Raw genomic sequence first — 11,596 nt, 5'->3', positions numbered from 1 at the left:
TGAATCAATTAGTAAAAGAAAACTAATTATTAGCAAAAAGTAAACAAATTATTAGTAGAATTATAATTAGTATAAATTTACTAATCTAGTAGTAAGCAACTAATTATTAGTAAACAAATAATTAAGAAAATAGTCAAGTTTGACTAACAGAATTGGTTACCAACAATTTTAGTTATCATAACATAACGTAAAAGTTAAAGTCACTATTTAATCATTATTAATATTTACAAATTATTTTCATAAATTATTATTCAATGATTTTCATAAATAATCAAATTTTTTAAATAGATTCAATTATTTTCATAAATAATAAAACTCATCGCAGAATTTCAATTATTTTTCATTTTTAATACAATTTTAATGGAATTCCTCGAAAAATGTAATTATTCTAAAAAGTTTTATTAAAATTCAGCAAAGAAATTCAATTATTTTAAAAACTTTTGCTACAATTTATTTATTACAATTTAAGTATTATTTTAAATAAATTTTTAATTAAATTTCTTCAAAAAATTGAATTATTTTCATATAAATAATGGCATTCTTTGTAACAATTTTTTTTGTAACAATTTTTTTTCAAAATAATTTTCATAAAATTCTTCGTAGAAATTTAATTAATTTCAAAAATTTGTTAAAATTCAATTATTTTCAATGTCTACTATTTCAAGAAAATATCAAAAAAGAATTCAATTATTTAAAAAGAAATTTTAATAAAATTCATCTCATGAATTCAATTATATTTTTAAAAGTATTATAATTCTTCGCAAAAATTCAATTATGTTCAAAAATTTACAAAATTTCAATTATCTTTATAAAAAATAAAATTCCTCTCCGAAATTCAATTATTTTCAAAAATTATAATAAAATTCTTGGCAGAATTTCAATTACTTTAAATACAATTTTCATCAAATTTCTCGAAAAATGAAATTATTCTTAAAAAATACAAATTTTATTAAAATTTGTCAAGAGAATTAAATTATTTAAAAATTTTGTTGATAAAATTCTTTATGAAAATTCAATTTTAGGAAACACTTAATTATTTAATAAAATATTTATTTTTGTATTTAAATAATTGAATTCACGTAGAATTTTCAAATAAAAATTTATTTAAAAATGAATTTTAGTTAAAAGTTTAAATAATAATTGAATATTAAATCATTGTAACATACGAATTTTAAGAAATAATTGAATTTTGAAAAGGTTTTAAATTTAAAATCTTTGAAAAACTGAATTTTTCATACTTTTAATTAAGAATTCTGTAGAATTAATATTTTTCGAAAAGTTTAATGGAAGTTTTTTTTAAATTATTAAAAGTTTTTAATTTCCTAATATATTTAATTGAGGAATGTCAGAATAATCGAAAAATTATTTTAAAAAATTGGTCTAAAGAAGAATTTTAGTTGAAAATTCTAGAAATGAATAATCGTAATGATGAAAATAATTTTTGAAGAAGTAATACTTAATTAGACAATAAAGCTTTTTTAATTACCTAAAATTTATTCGAAACAAACAGAAAAGAATTTACAGTCATTTCTTTTTAATTCGATAAATAGAAAATAATAGTAAAAAATTTCAGTTATTTTTAACTAATCTATAAATAAATAAATAAGAAGAATAAAATAAATTTGATTAAATTTTTAAATAAATTTCATTCGATTTTAATGAAAATCTGAATTTAACTTACAAAGAGAATTTAAAACGAAATTTAATTGAATTTACTCATAAAAAGAATTTAAAAAAAATTAATTTTGTTACCATTAACAAGCTAAAATTGAATGAAGATTAAAAATAAAAAAATTACAAATAAAAATCACTATTCCAGATTAAATAAAAACGAAAATACAAAGTTAGACTAACTTTTGATTTCGACTGTATCTTCAATTCCTTCTCAAAAATTCAATTTTAACTTTAATAAAGTTCACAACATTTACAATCAACGATATAAAAGAAAAAATATATTTTTCGAAGCAAAATTTTAGTAAACTTTTGTAAACAAAAACAATTTTATGAAGTTTCTAAATCTAGCATTTCCAGAAAAAAATTTTTAGTATTTTCCTTCTAGAGATTTTTTTCTAATCGTTGATCAGAAACTTTCACAGAAAAAATAATTTATTTCATTCAAATAAATCGATTTTTTGATTATTATTATTAAGTACAAATTATTTGATTTAATTTTTTAAATATTTTTAATATTTAAATATTTAAAAAAAATTTTTTTAAATATTTTTCAAATATTTACTTAAATCAAATAGTTTTTATTGAAGTCAAATAAATTGTATTTGTTTCACTAAATTATTTGTTAAACAAATAATTTCATTACTTGAAAAAAATACAATTTGATTAGATATATAATAAACAAATATAAATAATAAACAAATATAAATAATAAATAAATAAATCAAAATTAAATAAATAAACAAATAAACATTTATTTATGTAATAAATATTTTATTTCAACAAGTAATCGTTTATTTAAACCAAATAAATTTTCCTTTTAGTATTGTGAAATTCACTTTCATCAATTTTAAACAATTCCATCCTGATAAAATTTCCATTTACCCTAAATTTCAAAATTTTCTCATTAATCAACAAAATAACAAATTTCCTAAGGTGCGAAGTGTGTAAAAATATAAATGGAGACAAATTAAAAAAAAAATTTTTGTTTTGTTTACAAGCCCGCATGAAAAATTTGGTTTAAATTTGCTGACTATCGAGTGCATATTCAGTGACGAATAGAAAGTAATTCATTCACGAGATAAAAAACAGAAAAAAGGAAAAAAAAATGCTGAAAATCAATTCATTGCCGAACTGGTAAATAATTTTGTCTCTTGTTTCTGTTTTTTTGAAATATTTCCCCATCACGAAAGACGATTTATAAAACAAATGTTTGCCCTCGATAAATATAAATAAAAATGCAAATTCTTTTTTTTTTTTTATATAAAAGTGTAAACGTTTTGGAATATTTGCGGCTTTCAAGTGAATTGAAAAGAAAAGTTATTTTACCGCGGGGAAAAATCTCTTAATACACACTTTTTTCGTTTGATTTCTTCATTTTTTTTGTGCGGTTGTAAAAAAGCAAGTTATTTCCGAAAAAAATCTTTTAGAACATTTTCTACGTTTTTGATTCTATATCTACGTTTTTGTTGATGAATTATTATATCATTTTATATCATTCTATATTATATCATTTTATAATATTTTCTATTATTTTCAAAATATTTTTATATTTATTTCTTTATTTCCTTTTTTATTAGGAACAGAAAATTATTCAAAGTAAAATAAAAAATGCTAAACTTTACCAAAATTTAAAAATATTATTAAAATATTTACTTTTTAAAACCATTTTTTTAATTATTATGTAATGAAAGGCTGAAACACTATAATTTTACAAATTTCGTATTTGGGACATTTTATTATAAAATTGTTATTGAAATATAAATTTATTTTTTAATTAATAATTTAGTAAACTGTGACAATTAATTATAATCATAATTAATAAATACTTTTTTCTTTTTTGATTTAATGGCTTTTTGCAAAGCAGACAGCCAAAACTAAATACTAATTTTTAATTAATAATAGTTTTAGTCCATCAGGACAAAAGATAAATAGAATTTAAGTCAAAAGTGACGAAAAGAGCGCAAGACATAGAGAAGCGGTTCCCCACTACCAAGGAGAAGAAGAGGGGGAAGCTTCCAATGGTGGGGAGCCGCTTCTCCCACTCTCGACAATCTTACGCAGAACTAACATTTTCTTTTCTACTAACCAACTGTAAAAAACTCCCCTTTTTTCTAATTTTCATAAATACAAAATGATTTCCAAAATAAACAAAAAGTACAAAAATTACAAAATTACTTTTCTTTTTAACAGCAAAACTCTCGCTGGAGAATATTTTTCGTTATACATTTTTGGACTGCGCAATTTTCCCTTGAAACTTCGTTTACATAGAGAGTAAAGGAAATGTTGTTTAGCCATTGTAATGTGCGTATATCAAAATGCGAATAATAAAGTTTTTGAAACGTTTTTCCGGACATGGTAATTCATCAGAATTTCAGAAGTAGGGAAGTGTCTACGTGCTTGGAAAAATGTATTACGTGTATATATTTTCTCTCTCTCTGTCTCTTTCTGTATATATTCTCTCTCTTTTTTATATATATATATATATATACATATATATTTGCGCTTTGGAAAGTAGAATGAATTCTCTCGTCGGTTTAAAAATTTTTCGTGCTTTTTCTATCTTTTTCCGATAACGCGGTCCGTGATTCTCGGGATATTTCCATTTGTAAAGTAGTCTTTTTATAGTTTTTCACTACAGAGGTAAAAAAAAAGAAAGAGAAGAAGAGAGCGAGAGGGACGAGAGGCAAAAGAAAAGGAGAGACAGTAGATTACATCCCACGACACCGGGTGCATTTCTCTTCCGCGACTGAACGTGCACGTAAGCACGTTCCGTTTAACGACACGGGGGAATCCTTTTTCTTCACGACTTCCGGTAGCGAAAGTTACGACAAACACGTTCCGATGTCGAAGCATTGAAATGTTTATACTTGTATTAAAAAAAAAAAAAGTAAGGAGGTTCAATTCTCGTTATAGTCTTCTCCCCCCCACCCCTAAAAAAACCCTTTTTTTCTACTTCTTCTTCTTCTTCTTCTTTAACCTCTTTAAAGAAACTCAAGTGTCCTTTTGCGGGTGACCAATATATTCCAACGCTAACAAAACAAGTTAAATGGACCACATTTTTTACAGAGTATAATCGAGCATGAAACCGGGATAAGTGGATCATAAGTTCGCCACCAGAAGGTGATAACTTTTTCTTCAAGTGGAAAAGATATTTTTCTCCGCTCTTTTTTATTATCCAACTTTTATCTGTTTATCTGTATTTTATTTACTGTAAATTACATTTTTCAAGGAGAGTGAATTTCGTATCTGGACGGGAAATTTCTTTCAGCTTGTTTTGAGATTTAATTTTTTTTCCTCCATCTTTTTTTTTTATATTTTTCGTTTAATTTTTTCCCCTTTAATTTCATATTATTCTCTGAAGATAAAAACAGAAAATGCAATACGAATTTCTTCGCAAACAGTATTAAAACTAAAAAAATAGTATATTTCGTAACGAGTGCGAGCAGTTGTCAATTTTTGAATGAGCCCTTTTTTTGGAACAAACTGTAGGCGAAGTGCTCGTTCAAAAATTGGCAACTGCTAGCACTAGTTACGAACGATATTTTTCATAACAAGGTGCAAAAAAGTGCCCTTTTTTGCACCGCGTTATGAAAAATTATTTTTTTCCTCACGATATTAAATTGAGAGAAAAATAATAAAATTTAAAGAAAATAATTATCAATCCTTCAAGTCAATATTATTTTTATTCTTGTAAATCTTGTAAATAAATAAATAAATAAAAAAAATACTTTTATCCGAATAATTTTTAGAAACTTTTTTGTCAAAATTTCCTCTTCAACATATCGATAATAAAAAAAGGGATATAAAATTGAAAGAAACATTTTTCACCCCTTAGTATTTTTTCTCTTATACATAAAAAAAAATATAAAATTTTCCACTTCTTTGATTTTCCTTTTTTTTAAATTTGACATCAAAAGAGTAGAAACTTTAGTCTTGGAATAATTTTTTTAAGAGACTATAAAACGTAATAGAAAAAAAAACAGCATTCAAATATAAGAGTTATCCATTTTGAAATATTGAAAATATTCGACTATATATTTTTATTGTTTAATGTGCGCATATATTGAAAAAAATGTCATATTTTTTCCGTTCAAGTTTCTCAGCTTTCCGCACACTAGTCGAAGTACATTATTCGCGCGCGCAAAAAAAAAATATATAAATGTTTGTAAAAACGAGAAAGTCATTTTTCGAAAAAAAAAATCCGAGTAGAAATTCGTGTTCACAAGAGAAAAGTACGATTTTTATAGTTATTGGAAACTTTTACGAGATCCAACTTTCATCTAGATCTGTTTATTATACTTGTTTGCAAAAGAAAAATATCCATTCATAAAATTACGTTCTATATAAATATTTTTTTTTAATTAATTAATACATATTTTTTAATTTATACATTTCTATAAAAATATATAAAAAATAGTATAAAAAATAAAATAAATAAATAAAAAATTTATTTAGTTATAATATTTCTCTTATTTATAATTATTTTACAATAAATATATGTACATAATTTAAATTACTTATTAAAAAAAAATATTTTTTAAACGTTAATAAAAAAAATTTCTCATAAAAATTTGTCTGTTTTTCTTATAAACTTCAAAATTGTGTAAAGAGATGTTATATAATAATACACGACGTAAAAATACTACGGAGGAGAAAAAAAAAATTTTTTCCGGAAAAATCTTCGGGTTTCTTTTCGCGAAAGCTGGAGGAAAGCTTTCAAGATATTAAAACAATTTTATAGGAACGATTACAGTATTGCCAGGAGCTACTCACAAATCTCTTGCACAGTCTCTCTTTTCTTGAAAATCCTTTAAATTTTCTCTCCGGATATTGAGCGGGAAATATTGTATATAAAAAACTTGAAGAATATTTTCTTTTTTTCCCGCGTCAAATTTACAAAAATTTCACACCATTTTATTTTTCTTCTCTCAATTCTCGTTTATAGGGCAAAAAAAGGAAAAAAAAATAACACAAATTTCTCTCTCATTACAATTAACAAAATTGATGAAAATTTCCTCTTCTTTCAAATATATATATAATTTTTTTTTTTAAAAAGAAATAAAAATAAAGAAAAAATTTTATCTGATAATTTCATTTCATTTATTGTAAACGGGTCATACAAATTGTTTACAATTTATTTATTATTGTAATTTATAATATTCATTTTTTATAATTGAAGCGAAACAATTTTATCTTACGATTATCATTCGTGTACTCTATTCGCTTTATTCCGCTTGTGAGAGAACTTTCATGCCATCTAGGCCAATTTTATTGGCGCCAAATTCAAAAAAGGAAAAAATTAATGCAATCACAGTTTTTCTAATAATAATATCAAATTGAGACAAAAAACGAATAAAAACTTTGCTTCGAAACACTTTTGATTTGTTTTTTTTTTGTTTCAATTTGATATCCTTAGAAAAACAGTGATAAAAAATAGTTTAATATTTAATTAATTAATAATAATTTCTATCTAATATTTACTAGAATTTTTGTAAAAATTATAATTAATTGTTCGAGCGAAGAAACATTCAATTATTCAATAAAATAATAAAATTCTTTGCAATCATTCAATTATTTTTATAAATAACTTTTAATTCGTCTCAGGAAATCAATTATTTTCAAAAAATTTTTAAGTAATTCTGCATAAGAATTCAATTATCTTGTTAAATAACAAAATTCTCCCCATAAAATCAATGATTAAATTCTCGTAGAATTTTCTAATAAAAAATTATTTAAAAATTAATTTTGGTTAAAATTTTAGATAATAATTTAATATTAAAATCATTATAGCAAAGATTTTTAGAAATAATTAAATTTTAAAAAGGTTTCAAATTGAAATCTTTGGAAATGTAAATTTTTCGTTGTTTTAAATAATAATTGATTTAAAGAAGAATTTTAGTTAAAAATTCAAGAAAATAATAATTGAATTTAAATGATGAAAATAATTTGGAAGAAGTTAGAAGTAACAATATTCTTATGTAGAATAATAATTTTATCCCTGGGTTATTATCGTTAATTATTTTTTAATTTGAATTTTTTGAAGAATTTTAATTTCTAATGAAAATTAATAATGATAAATAAAACAATTGTTTTCGAATAATTTTACAATAATTGAAGAAATTCGCAAATATTCGAACATTTTTTTGAGTTACTAATCATTTTTAGAGTGAATCAGAATATTCTTTAGTGTCAGGGAAAAGGTGAAAATTCTGTCTGGAAATCAGGGAAAAATCAGGGAAAAAGCAAAGTTAAATTTTTGTGGCAACCCTGAATTGTGTTTTTATTATTTTAATATTTGACTTAATAATAGATTTTCCTAAAATTTTAAATGTTAAAATAAACGAAATTAAAATTAATTTCAAAATTTAAAATAATTTAAAAAAATTCTTTCGTTGAGTTTCAATAAAATTTTTAAGAATAACTGCATTTTTCGATGAATTTATTAAAAATATTTAAAATTCTGTTGAGAAAATAATTGAATTTCTAAATTAAATTTTATTATTTATAAAAAGAATAGAACACTTGAGAAAAAAAGTTAAAAGTTATTAAATTTTTTTTAATAATTGAATTCTTGTCAAGAATTTTATAAAATATCTTTTTTAATAATTGAATTTCAGTGAAAATTTTTTATTTATAACAATACATGAAATTTTGCAAAGAATTTTTTTTAAATTCCTAAAAATTCAGAATTTTCTTATGAATTTCAAAAATTTAATTTTTTCCAGTACTTTTAATAAAAATCTCTGATTTCCCTGACCAATTTTACTTCCCCTGACTTTTCCCCGAATCCCCTGATTTCCCTGACCTGTGGCGACTCTGCAATTTTAACGTTTCGACAAATATTTTATTTGCATTTTTTTTATTTGCCATGAGAAACAAAAATAATTTTTAATCATATTAATTAGTTTTTAAAGCTAAAAAATACTCAAAATGAATCGAATAATCGTTTTGATTATTATTTACTGAAAAATTTATTTTTTCTATTATTTGTTTATTATTTAAAAAAAATTCAATAAAATTGTACGGAAACATTTAATTATTTTCATAAATAATAAAAATTTTCACAGGAATTCAATTATTTACAAATTTTTTTTTATTAATTTCTTCGCAATAATTCCATTATTTTCATAAAATATAATTAAAACTTCTAGAAAATAATAATTAAATTCAAATGATGAAAATAATTTTGAAGAAGTTACCTACAGTAACAATTTTCTTTTAATATAAAATAATGATTTTATCACTCGGTAATCTTTAATTATTATAAAACACGAAGATATCGATTGCTCCGAGTCGTAGACTCGGAGTGATCGATTTCTTCATGTTTTATAACAATTTTTTATAAATTCTTTAATTTCAAAAATGTTTGAATTTGAAATTTAAAAAAATCTTAATTCCTATGGAAAAATAATAATAATTAAATATTTATTTAAAAAAAAATTATTTTTTTTTTGAATAATTTAAAAGAAATTCGTAAATAAATGTAACAGAACTTTTCTTTGAGTAAAATTTTTTCCTTTATTTTCTAAAAATTTAAAAAGTTTTCAATCAGGTTTAAGGCTCGTCACAATGAGAGTAAGAAAGAAGTCCCAGTCCCTCTCTCTCGCTCTCATTGCCCCCACTCTCGGACTTAAGCCGTTTACTAAAATTCAATTTAAAATCCAATTTAAAAATACTCTTTGCTCGAAATTTCCAAAAAAACAAACCTTTAACTAAAAAAGCTTAACACCAAGCGTTAAAGAACATTTTTTTTCAATTCATTAAATTCAAATTTCCACTCCAAAATATATTATTAAGAAATTTTCTCGCTAAAAATTTAAAATTTCCATTTTCTTTCTTTTCAGATATTTTTTTTTGCAAGATAAAAATAAATATATTCAAGGACTCAAAAAAAAGAGAAAGAAATCAGATATAAAAAACCAAGTGTGCGGTAAAAAGGATAAGAAAATATTGTCTGCTGAAAGAACGAGTGAAATATAATGAAAAAGCGAATTTTCAGGTGGGATTCTTTTTTCAAGGGGGAATAAAGAAATCCGTTTGAGAAAAGCCAGTAAATCCCGGGTAGATGTGCGTGCTCGGCACCTTTGATCTAGACAAGATGTGCAACATCCGGTACAGGGATATCACTCCCCCCCCCCTCCCTCTCTCTCTCTCTCTCTCTCCATCTCTCTCTCTCTCTCTCTCTCTCTCTCTTTCTCTCACTCACTCTCTAGCAATAATTCGATAATCTTTTATCAGGTGTTACATCTCGTCTTGTGGCACGTATTTGCGCCGACGAGGTGGGTACACATGCATCACGAAACAGAGATAATAAATGGAAAATTATATCCAGCACCGGAGAAACGGAACATCCAGGACCTGCGCGGGACGAGCAATTTCTATAGTAGGGCGTCCCGACGCTCACCGTCGCGATCAACTGACACATCAGTACACGCGTCTCGACGCCCGGGAATGCGTCTCTCCTCCAAAGGGAAGCTACATACTAACTAATTCATAAAAACCAAAACAAAAAAAAAAAACTTCACCAAATTTATATTTCACAAAAAAAAAAATTTTCAAAAAAAAAAACCCCCCATTTTTCCTTTTCAAAATAAGTGAATTTACAAGTGGTTAAAAAAAACGTGTGTAATGTCTCGTGCGGATTTTGGCACGCGACTATAATGCTCCATTTGGCAGACGAGGTAAAATAAATTTTTGCTTAAATAAACATTACGCAAAAAATGTAATGAAAATTTGTATTTTTGTGCAAAAAAAAAAACAAGTGAAACAGAAAAATGGTGCTTTCGAATACAAGATAAATGCGTTTACAATAGAGAGAGAGAAGAAAAAAAGGGAGAGAGAATGGGAAAGAAGTGACTTTTTTAAACATGATCCTTCGATTGTTCGGCCAACTCACTGCCCCCCCCCCCACTCTTTCCACATCGGCCGATGAATAATCGTGCGCAATTCGGTTAACCCGACTTTTCCGACAGGTAAACCGGGCGCGAGTTACAATGTTGTGCAAAAATAATGGATAATAAATATCGCGAGCGATTTAGAGGCTTTTTTCCCCCCTTTTTTTAATGCTCTGATTTTTTTTATCCTCGCACATTATTTTTACACACACGCATTTTTTTCCCCTCTTTCACTATAAAAGCAATAAAATGTTTGTTTGTCTCTCGCTTTTACTATGAAAAATGTTTGTTTTTCAAAAAAAAATGTTTTGATTTTGTCTTCCTTTCCTTTTTATTAAACAAAAAAATATATTGCTTTTCTCTCTCTCTCTTTATTCCTTTTTCGTTTTACTTTCGTCTCTCTTTCCATTTTCCATTAGTAAAAAATTGTTTTGTCTTCGCCTTTTTCTACAAGCAAAAAATTGTTATTTTTGTCTCTCTCTCTCTTTGCATAAGCAAAACAGTTTTTTTTGGAAAAAGAAAAGAGTCAAACATTTTTTGATTGTCGAAAAAAATTTTGACTCTTCTTTTTCCTTGAGAAAAAAATTGTTTTGCTTTTGCCTCCTTCTCTCCTTTTTCTACAAGCAAAAAAATTGTTATTGTTTCCCTTTCCTTTTCCTATTTTTGTCCCTCTCTCTCTCAAATAAAATGTTTCTTTTTCGTCTCTCTTTCTCTTCTTTTTTCAAAACCAAAAAATTGTTTCGCTTTAGTCTCTCTCTCTCTCTCCTTTTTCCAAAAACAATTTTTTTCGTTTCTCTCTCTCTCTCTCTCTCTCTCCTTTTTCCATAAGCAAAAAAATGTTTCGTTTCCTTTTTCCATAAACAAAAAATTCTTTCTTCTCTCTCTCTCTCTTTTTTATCCATACGCAAAAAAATGTTTCATTTCCTTTTTCCATAAACAAAAAATTCTTTTCGCCTCTCTCCTTTTTTTTAAATGTATTTTTTTTTCATGCAGACAAATTTGTGAGAAGCAATTTGTGATGTTGAGTT

The 11,596-nt window shown here is 24.6% G+C and overlaps 1 protein-coding gene across 1 annotated transcript in view; it reads left to right on the top strand.

The window, feature by feature from the left end:
• The first annotated feature begins 9,978 nt into the window (after positions 1–9,978).
• Positions 9,979–11,596, top strand: part of LOC122501185 (neurotrimin-like) — a 156,709-nt gene continuing 155,091 nt past the window's right edge. The window contains exon 1 of the mRNA XM_043610483.1: positions 9,979–10,355. The gene's annotated coding sequence lies outside the window, so the exon portion shown is untranslated. The remainder of the gene's footprint in view (positions 10,356–11,596) is intronic.

Source organism: Leptopilina heterotoma, unplaced genomic scaffold, assembly GCF_015476425.1.
Source record: "Leptopilina heterotoma isolate Lh14 unplaced genomic scaffold, ASM1547642v1 Lhet_103, whole genome shotgun sequence".
NCBI classification, from domain to species: domain Eukaryota; kingdom Metazoa; phylum Arthropoda; class Insecta; order Hymenoptera; family Figitidae; genus Leptopilina; species Leptopilina heterotoma.
The sequence above is the reverse complement of the archived record's forward strand: the minus strand, read 5'-3'. Positions and strand labels throughout refer to the sequence as shown.